The sequence below is a fragment of the Hemiscyllium ocellatum genome, unplaced genomic scaffold (genome assembly GCF_020745735.1).
Source record: "Hemiscyllium ocellatum isolate sHemOce1 unplaced genomic scaffold, sHemOce1.pat.X.cur. scaffold_294_pat_ctg1, whole genome shotgun sequence".
Classification (NCBI taxonomy): Eukaryota; Metazoa; Chordata; class Chondrichthyes; order Orectolobiformes; family Hemiscylliidae; genus Hemiscyllium; species Hemiscyllium ocellatum.
The window spans coordinates 179,473-191,954 of record NW_026868258.1 but is presented as its reverse complement, the minus strand read 5'-3'; the positions used below and the strand labels follow the sequence as shown (position 1 = coordinate 191,954).

Genomic DNA, 12,482 nt, shown 5'->3' with positions numbered 1-12,482 from the left:
AAACCCACTCTGAATACTTCCATCGCAGTCCGCTGTTTGGAAAGTGTTCCTGTTGTGGGAAATGCACTTCTCCGTGTGTCAAATGCTGCCCTCAGCATTCTCTTTGGCACTGCACTCAAATTACTTCTGACACTTGCTTATTCTGTTGCTATGATCATTCAGTGACTTGGTGTTGCATGGCCCAGGAAAATGATACCGATCAAGGTTTCTGCATTGTTGAATTCAATTGTCAGTTTAGCCTTATTTAGGATTTTGAAATTGTGTGTCCTGTACACAAGTGCGTATCAAAAATATCTCAGCAGAAGAAAGGTGTTCCGAATCATGACATTGAGCACTATGCACTCTCCTCCAGTCTGGTAAACAATTCCTCACGGGCAATTTAATAGACAATAGGTGCAGGAGTCGGCCCTTCGAGCCATCACTACCATTCATTATGATCATGGCTGATTATCCTCAAACAGTATCCTGTTCCTGCCTTATACCCATAAACCTTGATTCCACTATCCTCAACAACTCTATCTTTCTTGAAAGAACACATCCTGCTGTCTCGGGTTCATCATTCCGTTGACTTCAAATCTTCACGAAATTCAACAGACCTTGTTACATAGTCATTTCTTCATTTTTGATCAGATCACTGTGAGCGGAGTGGCACAGTGGGAATGCGTTTGCCCCACAACCCAGAGGTCAGACCATACTTTTGGAACTGTACTGTGCTATTTATCATTTCACCAACACCAGGAAGAAATATCTGCTGGTCTGCATAATTTACGCAATTCACATATTCATAAGGTCATAGCACTTCAAGTGTGTGCGTGACGAGGTGGCCGAGAGGTTAAGGCGATGGACTACTAATCCATTGTGTTCTACACGCGTGGGTTCGAGTCCCACTCTCGTCGCAGTTTTCGATGTTGGTATTTTTGGATGATCACAGCTTATTGAAATTCGAACTCCATTAGTCAGTTTATATGCATCTAACTAATACAAAGTCTCAGAGAATAATTTGAGCCAGTTGCCTAAACTGCATTGAAATGTAGATTGCATTGGGATAATGAAAAGGAACGCGATTTTCTTTTCCAAGTCAAGCTTCTGTGAACTTTTGTCGTCTGAAAGAGATCCAGGAAAACCAAATAACGAGAAATGCGAAGTGCATGTTTATGCAATGGGATTCTTAATGACTGTTGTGGTTCTGTTCGCCGAGCTGGGAGTTTTTGTTGCAAACGTTTCGTCCCCTTTCTAGGTGGCATCTTCAGTGCTTGGGTGCCTCCTGTGAAGCGTTTCTGTGCTGATTCCTCCGGCATTTATACTGGTTTGAATCTTCCGCTTCCGGTTGTCAGTTGCTGTCTGCTGCAGTGGCCAGGAAATAGGGTCTATGTCGATGTGTCTGTTGATAGAATTTGTGAATGAGTGTCATGCCTCTCGGAATTCCCTGGCTGTTCTCTGTTTGGCCTGCTCTATAATAATGGTGTTGTCCCAATCGAATTCGTGTTGTTTGTCATTTGTTGTGGTTCTGTTCGCCGAGCTGGGAGTTTTGGTTGCAAACGTTTCGTCCACTTTCTACAACGAGCATCCGAGCTACAAATCTTCTCACAAACTTTGAATTCTTAATGACTGTTTTGTCAGATGAAACCTAGAGCAGGTTGAGTAGAAGTGATTCATGTTGGTGAGAAGAGCACAGAGAGACAGCACAAAATAATAAAGATATTTCAAAAGGGGCAGGGGTTTGATGTAGGGCCACCAAGAACTGGCTGAAAATGCACAGTAGAGAATTGCTGATGTGGGTGCCGTCCATGGGCACGGACAGACTCACACGTTGGTTTCGCTCTTTCTCCTTGCTCTCGCCTTTGATGAATGTTGGACATAAGACACAGATAAACACAAGATGTGGGAAGCAAGCTCCCTCTCGTCATGCACACACTGGATGCATCACATTGAACTATGAGCAACTGAAGAAGTCAGCATGTTAACTGTAGGAACTCAACCTAAACTGTGAATAAATAACCGCAGATTCATGCAGCATATACATGAAAAATGATTTCATGTGTCTTTATACGCATGTCATTAACAGACGGTTCGTTTAATTCCAGTGTGGCTGAAAGAATAAGACACCACATTTCAAGGTGGATGACAACATTACCAATTTTGTCTTGAAATTGAGATCTATTTGATAATTTTACACAGTGAACATGTTCAATTTAAATAATACCAACCACATTCCCTCACCTGCAATAAAAGTGTGATTTCATTGCAAACATTGTCCTTGCTAAGAAGCAGTTACTCGACATGAAAAATAGGATGCAATTTTTATTGAACATATGTCAATTAGTACCATTATCTTTCGTCGGATTGACTGCAATATGAACATGCCAAATAAGGTTTAAGAAAGAAAGTATTTTGGAAATAGTGATTCGGAGGTGATTAAAAGGTGATTATGTTCTCATGATGTGGATGTTCCAATAATGACTCCATTGGTGGAAATGATCAGTGGGCAGTATTTCTATGATGGTATAGAGGTGTGTGAACTGCCAAGGATGGGAGCTCCCACCTCATCTGGAGCAGCGTCTGTTGACATGGACCCAGCGAGTATTGTAACATTAGTCTGGAAGTTCCAACCACACCTGGAGCAGCTTTTATTGACATGGAGCATCAGGGAGCACTGGGACATAAGACTTTGAGCAGGTTCAGTTGGTATGGTGCAGGAAGCTTTGCGAGATCAGTCTTGGAGCTCGACCAACTTATAATTACATGGAGCAGCAGTGAGCATTGAGACATCAGACTGGTAGATCCAACCTCAACTGGACCGCTTCTATTGACATGGAGCAGGGAGTATTGGGACATCAGATGGGGTGCTCCAACTTCAAGTGGAGCAGCTTCTATTGATATGGTGCAGCAAGGAGCATTAGAACATCAGGTTGGGAGCTCCAACCTCACCTGGAGCAGCTAGTACTTACATGGAAGAGGAGGGAGTATTGGTACATTAGGCTGGGGTAAGGATATTCAACTATTTTAATCTTAAGTAAAATTGGTTTCAACAACTCAGATGCTAATTGATTTGTGAAGAATCTGTCCCGGGAAAATAATTAATTCTTTAGATATAAAAGACATGTCCTGCAAATATTAAACTCAGGAAAATGCATTGGTACAGAGAAAAATGGAAATGGTGTTCCAGGTCTTTGACTTTTCTTTTTCTGATCGACTCTGCACTGGATTACATCAAAAGAACTTTATCACTCATTTCACGTTATTCAGCAAATACAGACAGGTCATTAACGTAATCTAAAGCTGAAAATTAATGGGAATATGCGATGTTGCAATTAGGCTGGAGTTTACCTCTAATTATGGTGGAAACGCAGCAAAGTAAGTTGTAATTTCCTCGATCATACTGACCTCATTGAATGGCTGATCAGATTGTGAATGGTAGCTTTTTGGGGACAATTTGAAGTGAATCAATGATGGTGATTATCTTTGTTATTTGCTCATCTTGTGACTGTCACAGTTATTGCTCATGTATTTGTTAACACCGCAGCTCTGCAGCGTGTAAAGTTTCAGCTGTGCATCTGGCCAGTGGTACAACCAGATGTATAGCTGTCTCCGGATCAGGCGGTCGAAAGTTCGAATTTTACTTGGCGCAAGCGCTTTGTTGAGATTCATCACACATCCAAACTAATCATTTTTGTTCCGCTGAGGTGGATAATATTTGAAATTTTCATCTCCACGAACTAAAATTCTTTCATTGTCTTCAATCAGTTAAACATGACCAAGAACTATCAGAGTAAAAACACACAGCGCCAGAATGTACCAAACAGACATATTTGGAAGCACCGATGTTCCATGCACTGCTTCTTCATCAGGTGTTTGTCAACTGTTGGAATCGAAAATGGCTTTGTGTGATTTTAAAATTTGGCCACCCCAGTCCAAAACCAACACTTCCAAGTCATGGTACCATCGACACCACGAACAGTCGGTTAAAGTCCTGATGATCTTCCAAAAGATCGCACATATTGACACACACACCAAGTTTCTGCAGAAAAACACCCACCTGATGAAGGAGCGGCTCTCTGAAAGCCAATGTTTCCAAATAAACCTGCTGGACTATGCCCTGATATTGTGCAATTTTTAACTTTGTCTACTCAACTCAAACACTGACACTTCCATACCAGAGACAACATCAGTCATGTCCCAGCGCTGTCAAGAAGGCAATTGTGGAATATCCCAAACATTGCTCATAGTCACGTCTAGTTTTCAGAAACCAATGCACTCAATCGCTTCAGCTCCTTTGTTTGAAAAGCACAGAAAAGAAATAGCTGTGACACAGTTTTTACAGTATTTTGAAACTCTTTGTGAGGTGGAATCAGAGGAGAATGAAAGATTATCTGTCAGACTGTGCAGAGAGAGGAAAGGCACTTTTGGCTTCTTTGAAGAGCTGGGGTATTAACTGAGCTAAGGCATGAAACAGATTATTGGGAAAGCTGCTCTCTCTGCATCAGGAACAAGAAGTCCTGATTTCCTGAACGGTAATGAAACTCGGGCTACTCAGTTAAAGCGCCGAATACTAACCACTAGACCACTAAGGATGAGGGCAGAAGCAGTTACACTGTTTCTTCATAACACAGTATTTGGAATTATGTCACTGCAGATATGTTTCCCCTCAAAAATGATTGAATTATCGAGTGCTTACAACACAAAATAGGTCCCTTCATCTCATTTCCCAGTACTTGATCTGCAACCTTTTAAGCTCTTTCGTTTCATGTGTTCATCTCAATGCTAATTTCTCTGGAACGTTTTAATCTCGTAAGACACAATAAATGGGATTGAAATTTGAGATGGGAAACATGTGTTCACACCCAGTCTGGGAGCTGAATCCCATTTTTTCGTATAGACTGAAGCACGCAGACACATTTCTCCAAGAGTGACACAGGCCTTGGGAGAAAACAAGCAGAAAGTAACATTTCACCGAATTGTCTGATATTGTCCCATTTCAGATTTCAACACCAGTGTATGGTTACAGCAAAGAAAGGAAGCATTCAGCCCCTCCCGTCCCAGTGTTCCTTGCCTATTGTTTCCCCTTCAATCTGTAGTTTCTACTGCCTCACCTCGTTTTTGTTGCCAAACTTGATCATTGCTCACGCGTTACTTCCTGTCCTGCCGAACGGTTTTCCTCAAGTTGTTGCAATGAAGAACAGGAATGGCCTATTTCAAGCACTTTTCCAGTTTACAAAGCCAGTGTTATCACCACTGAGCAAGCACATTGCCAGCTCAGAGAGAAGGTCTCATACATTATAAACTCAAATGCAAAGATGATTGGATAGCCTCAGTATGGTAAACCAACCAACCAGACCGGAATGGAGCCGAGGGGATCATGTACAGTAGGATGAGAGTATAGAATGACGAATCTAATAGTGTCCAGGGTGGTGTTAACAGAAATCTTCCCTGGTAGGTTAGTGATGAGAATTCAATGTTCTCACTGTCATGACTTGTTAAAGGTTAACGTTTACAGTAATCAATATGAAATACTGCCTGGTATTTCGAAGCAGAATGATGTTGTGCAGCAGACAGAATCGTTTCCCTGCATGACCTAATAAGAGAGCTCAGGAGGGCCAGGAGGAGACATGAGAGCCAGGAGGAGACATGAGAAGTTGTTGGCGGATAGGATCAGGGTTAACCCTAAGGCTTCCCACAGGTATGTCAGGAATAAAAGAATGACGAGAGTTAAATTAGGGCCAATCAAGAATAATAATGGGAAGTTGTGTGTGGAGTCAGAGGAGACATGGGGAAACACTAAATAAATATTTTTCGACAGTGTTCATTATAGAAAATGAAAATGTTGGCGTGGAAGATACAGAGATACTTGCATCTAGGCTAGAAGAGATTGAAGTTCACAAGGAAGAGGTATTAGAAATACTGCGGAGTGTGAAAATAGACAAGCCCTCTTGGCCGGATGGGATCTATCCTAGGATCCTCTGGGAAGCAAGGGAAGAGATTGCCGAGCCTGTGGCATTGACCTAGAAATCATCGTCTACAGAAATAGTGCCTGAGGACTGGAGGATAGCAAATGTGGTTTCCTTGTTCAAGCAGGGTAGTAGTGACAACCCTGGTAATTACAGACCAGTGATTCTTACTTCATTTGTTGGTAAAGCGTTGGAAAAGGTTATAAGAGATAGGATTTATAATCATCTAGAAAATAACAATCTGATCAGGGACAGTCAGCACGGTTTTGTAAAGTGTAGGTCGTGCCTAACGAATCTTATTGAGTTTTTAGACAAACTGACCAAACAAGTAGATGAGAGTAAACTAGTTGATGTGGTGTATATGGATTTCAGCAAGGTGTTCGCTAAGGTTCCCCACAGTAGGCTATTATACAAAATGCGGAGGAATGGGATTGTGTGAGACATAGCAGTTTGAATCAGTAATTGACTGGCTGAAAGAAAACAGCGGGTTGTAGTTGATGTAACATGTTCATCTTGGTGTCCAGTTACTAGCGGCATTCCACAAGGGTCGGTGTTGGGTCCACTCCAATCGTCATTTTTATAAATAACCTGGATGAGGGCTTAGAAGGGTGTATTAGCAATTTTGCGGACCACACTACGGTCGGTGGAGTTGTGGATAGTGACGAAGGATGTAGTAGGTTGCAGAGAGACATAGATAGGATGCAGAGCTGGGCTGAGAGGTGGCAAATGGAGTTTAATGTGGACAAGTGTGGGGTGATACACTTTGGACGGAGTAATTGGAATGCAAAGTACTGAGCTAATAATAAGATTATTGGGACTGCAGATGAACAGAGAGATCGTGGTGTCCGTGTACACAAATCCCTGAAAGTTGCCACCCGATTGACAGGGTTGTGAAGAAGGCATGCAGTGATTTGACCTTTATTAATTGAGGGATTAAGTTCAGGAATCAGGAGGTTATGCTGCAGCTGTACACAACTCTGGTACGGTCACATTTGGAGAATTGTGAACAGTTCTGGTCAAGACATTATAAGTAGGATGTTGAAACTTTGGAAAGGGTGCCGAGGAGATTTTCTAGGATGTTGCCTGGTATGGAAGGAAAGTCTTACGAGGAAAGACTGAGGGCCTTGAGGCTATTCTCGTTAGAGAGAAGAAGATTGAGAGGTGACTTAATGGAGACATACAAGATAATCAGAGGATTAGATAGGGTGCATACTTACTTGTTCCAAGTATGGGGATGGCAAACACGAGGGACACAACTTTAAAGTGAGGGGAGATAGGTATAAAAAAGATGTCAGAGGTAGTTTCTTTACACAGAGAGTAGTTAGGGTATGGAATGCTTTGCCTGCAATGGTAGTAGATTCGCTAAGATTAAGTGCATTTAAGTCGTCATTGGACAGGCATATGGAAGTGCATGGAATACTGTAGATGGGATGGACTTCAGATTAGTATGACAGGGTGGCGCAACATCGAGGGCCGAAAGGCCTGTACTACGCTGTAATGTTCTGTGTTCTGTATGCTACAGTTCCGCATCAGCAATGTCATCTGCAATTGCCTGACGTTCAATCAGTTTAAAACAAGAACGGAGGGGGCGACAGGAAAACGGAAGGGGAATAGTGATTTGTGAGAGTTAACTACATGCCTCGTGGAGCCAGGTTCAATGTAGATACTGAATATCGGTTTTCCTGTTTACCTTGGTATACTGATCACTACGGATCAATTACCCGATATTGTCTGCGCTTTGCGTGTTGTTCTTTGTACATTTCACCTCGGTTCAGTGCTCCGGGGTGACCATGCTTTAAAATTTTGGCACGTTTTACTCAGGTCGGTTTTGCAGCTTCATATTAAGGCAAACTAGTTTAGGAACAGATCGACACCATTCAGACCATCAAGTCTGCTCCGCTATTGAATGCTTTCATGTCTGATCTGATAACGTTGAACTGCACTTTCTTGCCTTTCCCCATAACGCTTGATGTCTTTGCTGTTTGAAGATCTGCAGATCTCAGCCTCATTACACCTTATGACACTTTCTCAACAGCCTTCTGCTAAAAGAAAGTCCGCTGATACAAAACTGTCTGAGAGAATAAATGCTTCTTCATCTCTATTTTAATTGTGGGATCCGCATTCTAATACAAAGTTAAATATCACAGAACACCAGGTCATAGTCCAACAGGTTTAATTGAAGCAATGGCTTTTGGAGAGCTGCTCCTTCATCAGGTGGCTGTGGAGTTCACAGTGGAAAGATACAGAATTCATAGCAAAATGTTACAATGTAATGTCACTGAAATTATACTTTGAAAAATACCTTGATTGTTTGTTAAATCTCCCATCTGTTAGAATGATTATGTTAGGTTCACTTTTTTCTTATTTAAATCGAAAAACTTTCTTTTAACGGTTACATTCTCAGGTGAACTTTACCAATTAGTGTCATCACAGATAAATTGTTGATAGTGTTACTGCCTGTGTGCTGCGTCCGTGCCATAATGTTCAGACTGACGGTAATCTAAAAAAAAACACGCTGCAAGCAAGAATGCTTTAAGGCATGGTACATTGGTGAAGCCGAGCAGAGGCTACTGCAACGGAATGGGCACTGCACATCAATCAACAGACAGGTATGCCCCTTCCCAGTTAGAGAGCACTTCAGTGGTCCAGGACATTCGACCTCGGACCTTCGGGTGTCAATCCTCCAAGGCGGGCTTCGGAGCAGGCAGCAGCTAAAAGTGCCCACGCAGAGGCTGATAGTTAAAGTTGGTACCCATGGGAATGGCCTCAGCCGGGTCCTTGGGTTCATGTCACAGTACAGGTGATCCCATTGCCCTATCTTCAAACAGAGACCCTCCTACACACACACACACACACACACACACACACACACACACACACACAGTTTGTGGGGTGAATTTGTACTTGCAGAGTTACATTGTACTTTGCTCAAAAACCGCATGAATCCATGTAAGTCTCTGGTAACTCATTTTTATAAATTAGAATCAGTTTAAACATTATGGAACAGACAGCAGCACACGGGGGCAGACACCAGTTGTTGAATTTCACCTGAGAATGAAACTTTAAAATAACAAGTTTTGCACCTTAGTGAAGCTAACATGGTCATTCTAACAGATTGGAGACTTAGCAAACAATCAAGGTATTTTTCAATGTATAATTTCAGTCATCACACTGTAAACTTATGCTATAAATTCTGTGACTTACAATGTGTACTCCACAATCACCTGATGAATGAGCAGCAGTCCGAAACCTAATACTTCCAATTAAGCCTGTTGGACTATAACATGGTGTTGTGTGATTTTCAAATTTGCATAACCCAGTCCAAAACCGACATCTCCAAGTCATTCGATATGAGACGCTCTGGTCAAAGAACCAAACTTTCTGCATCCAACTTATTTAATCCTTGAAAAAAACCTGTATGTTTCAATAAGGATCATATTTGTAGTACTGAGTCTGAGCAGGCAAAGGCAACTGATTTCAGCTTTTCTTCCCATTTGATCTCATCTCCGATGTGAAATTCTCACTGACTCTGACCGAACTGCTATCTTTGCTGTTTTGTAATGTCAGGAACTCATGTTCAATTTAAGATTTTGATAAGAAACAACAAATATGTTTTTCCCTGACTGGAAATCAACATTGGGAAATAGCAATGACAAAGCTGAATTTCAGCACTTTCGCACCAAGGAAATTTGGAGCTGGGATGAGGTGGGGGAAAGGGAAATGAGGAAACTGGTGAAGTCCACATTGGTGTCCTGGGTTGAAGTGTTCCCAGGCGAAAAATGAGTCGTTCTTCCTCCAGGCGTTGGTGGGGTGAGGGAGCGACGGTGAAGGAGGCTCAGGACGTCCATGTCCTCGGCTGAGTTGGAGCGGGAGTTGAAATTTTGGGCCACAGGTAGGTGTGGTTGATTGGTGCGGGCGTCCCAGAGATGTTCCCTAAACCACTCTGCTCGGACGCGTCCAGTCTCCCCAATGTAGAGGAGGTCGCATCGGAAGCAATGGATACAATAAATGATATTGGTGGATGTGGAAGGCTCCTTTGGGGACTTGGATGGATGTGAGGGAGGAGGTGTGGGCGCAGGTTTTGTAATTCCTGCTGTGGCAGGGGAAGGTGTCAGAACGGGATGGTGGTTTGTGGGATGGCGTGGGCCTGACCAGGTAGTCACGGATGGAACGGTCTTTGCAGAAGGCAGAAAGGGGTGGGGAGGAAAATATATCCCTGGTGGTGGGGTCCGTTTGGAGGGGCGGAAATGTCGGTGGGTAATTTAGTTCATGCGAAGGTTGGTAGGGTGGAAGGTGAGCACCGGGGATGTTCTGTCCTTGTCACGGTTGGAGGGGTGAAGTCTAAGGGCGGAGGTGCGGGATGTGGACGAGATGCGTTGGAGGGCATCTTTAACCACGTGGAAAGGGAAATGGCAGTCTCTAAAGAAGGAGGCCATCTGGTGTGTTCTATACTCGATGCTTCATTCTCCCCACATCCACCCTCCTCTCATTTATCTCTCCACCCTTCAGGCACTCTGCCTGTATTCCTTATGAAGGAATTTTGCCCTAAACGTCGATTTTGCTGCTCCTCGGATGCTGCCTAAACTGCTGTGATTTTCCAGCACCACTCTGATCTAAACTCTGGTTTCCAGCATCTGCAGTCATTGCTTTTACCCTCTGCTCCAAAGGACCAGTTCCACCACTGAACACACCAGGTAGCCTCCTTCTTTAAAGACCAGAAATCCCCTCCTATGTGTTTGAGGATGCCCTCCAATGCATTTCATCCATGTTCTATAACTCTGCCCATGAACCCCACACCTCCAACCACAACAAGGACAGAACCCCACTGCTCCTTATCATCTATCCCACCAACTGCCGCATAAATCACATCATCGACTGACTGTTTCACAACCACTAAACGAATCCCCCACTAGGGATATGTTCCCCTCCCCACCCTTTCCACTTTCCGCCAAGACCATTCGCTCCGTGACTGCCTAGTCAAGTCCACGCCCTCCAATGACCCACCCATCCCTCCTGGCACTTTCCCCTGTCACTGCAGGATGTGCAAAACCTGTACCCTCACCTCTGTCCAAGGCTCCAATGGAAGCTTCCACATCCAACAAAGGTTCACCTGCACTTCCGTACATGTCATTGCTTGTACCCGTTGCTTCCAATGCGGTCTACTCTAAATTGGGGAGACTGGATGTCTTCTCACAGAGCACATCAGAGAATATCTCCAGGATACCCGCAAGAATCAACCCCAGTGCCCCATAGCCAAACATTTCAACTCCCCCTCCCACTCTCCCGAGGATGTTCATGTCCTGGGCCTCCTCCATCATCACTGCCTCAGCGCCCGCTGCCTGGAGGAAGAAAGCCTCATCTTCCTCCTCGAGACCCTTCAACATCATGGCATCAATTTGGACTTCACCAGTTTCCTCATTTCCCCATCCATACCTTACCCCAGTTCCCACCTTCCAGCTCAACACCGTCCTCCTGATCTATCCCAACTGTCCATCTTCATTCCCACCTAACCGCTCCACATTCTTCTCTGATACCCTCCACCTCCATCCACCTACTGCACTCTCAGCGAACTTCTCCCCAGCCCCACCCTCCTCCCAGTTATCTCTCCATCCCACATGCTCCCAATCTCATTCCTGATGAAGGGCTTTTGCCTGAAGTATTCATTTTTCGTGCTCCTCAGGTGCTCCAAAACTGCTTCTCCAACACCACTGTAATCTTGAGGGGAATCAGTTAATTGAGAGTTTTTTTTTCAGATATTTTGTTTTGTTGACCACAGGCTGTGGATGATAGAAGAAATTTAGCAAACACCATGTTAGGAAACAGCTGACGGACTGAGCACAAGTCTGGTCACCGCATAAATCAACATTTTTTTCAACATTGTAAGATAAAAGATGAAAGGTTGTAGTATGCAACTTTGTCCATCAAGACCGCTTGACCAATGAGTTTATCACTGATTCCTTTCCAAGTTAGGGTGCTATGGACCTTTGAGGGGAAGGTGCAAATTGTGGCGTACCATTGCATCTTGCAACCTTGTCCTTATGGTCAGGACAGCTGCTGAGCTTTGAAGGTTCTGTCAAAAATGCCCAGATGATTTATTCCAGTGAGTCTTGTACTTGGTGTACTTTGCTGCAATTGTGCCTGAGCGGTGAAGGGAATGAATATTGCAGGTATTGAAGAGGGTACAATTAAGTGACTGCATTGTCATGGACGGTGTCCAATTCCTTTAGTGTTATTGAAGTTACACCCATCGAGGCAAATGGAGAGAGTTATGTTCCACGTCTCATTTGTGCCTTGCAAACGATGTAGGATTCACGGAGACACGAGTTGAGTTTATAATCAAATAAATGTCTACCAAAGGACATGTTATTGTTGTCAAAATGTTTATATAGCCAGGTTCTATTCGTTTCTTTTTCCTATATACTAGCTCTGTGGACGAATACGAGGGGTAATTTGGTTACAGTGAAGACATGGAATGTCAATGGGATATGATTAGATTCAGATTTGTCAGAGTGATCATTACTCAATTGAGTCCTTGTG

The 12,482-nt window shown here is 43.5% G+C and overlaps 1 non-coding gene across 1 annotated transcript; it reads left to right on the top strand.

Annotated features, from left to right (window-relative positions):
• Positions 1 to 814: 814 nt before the first annotated feature.
• Positions 815 to 896, top strand: trnas-acu (transfer RNA serine (anticodon ACU)). The gene has a single exon. It is a non-coding gene; the product is annotated as a tRNA-Ser (tRNA).
• Positions 897 to 12,482: the final 11,586 nt, after the last annotated feature.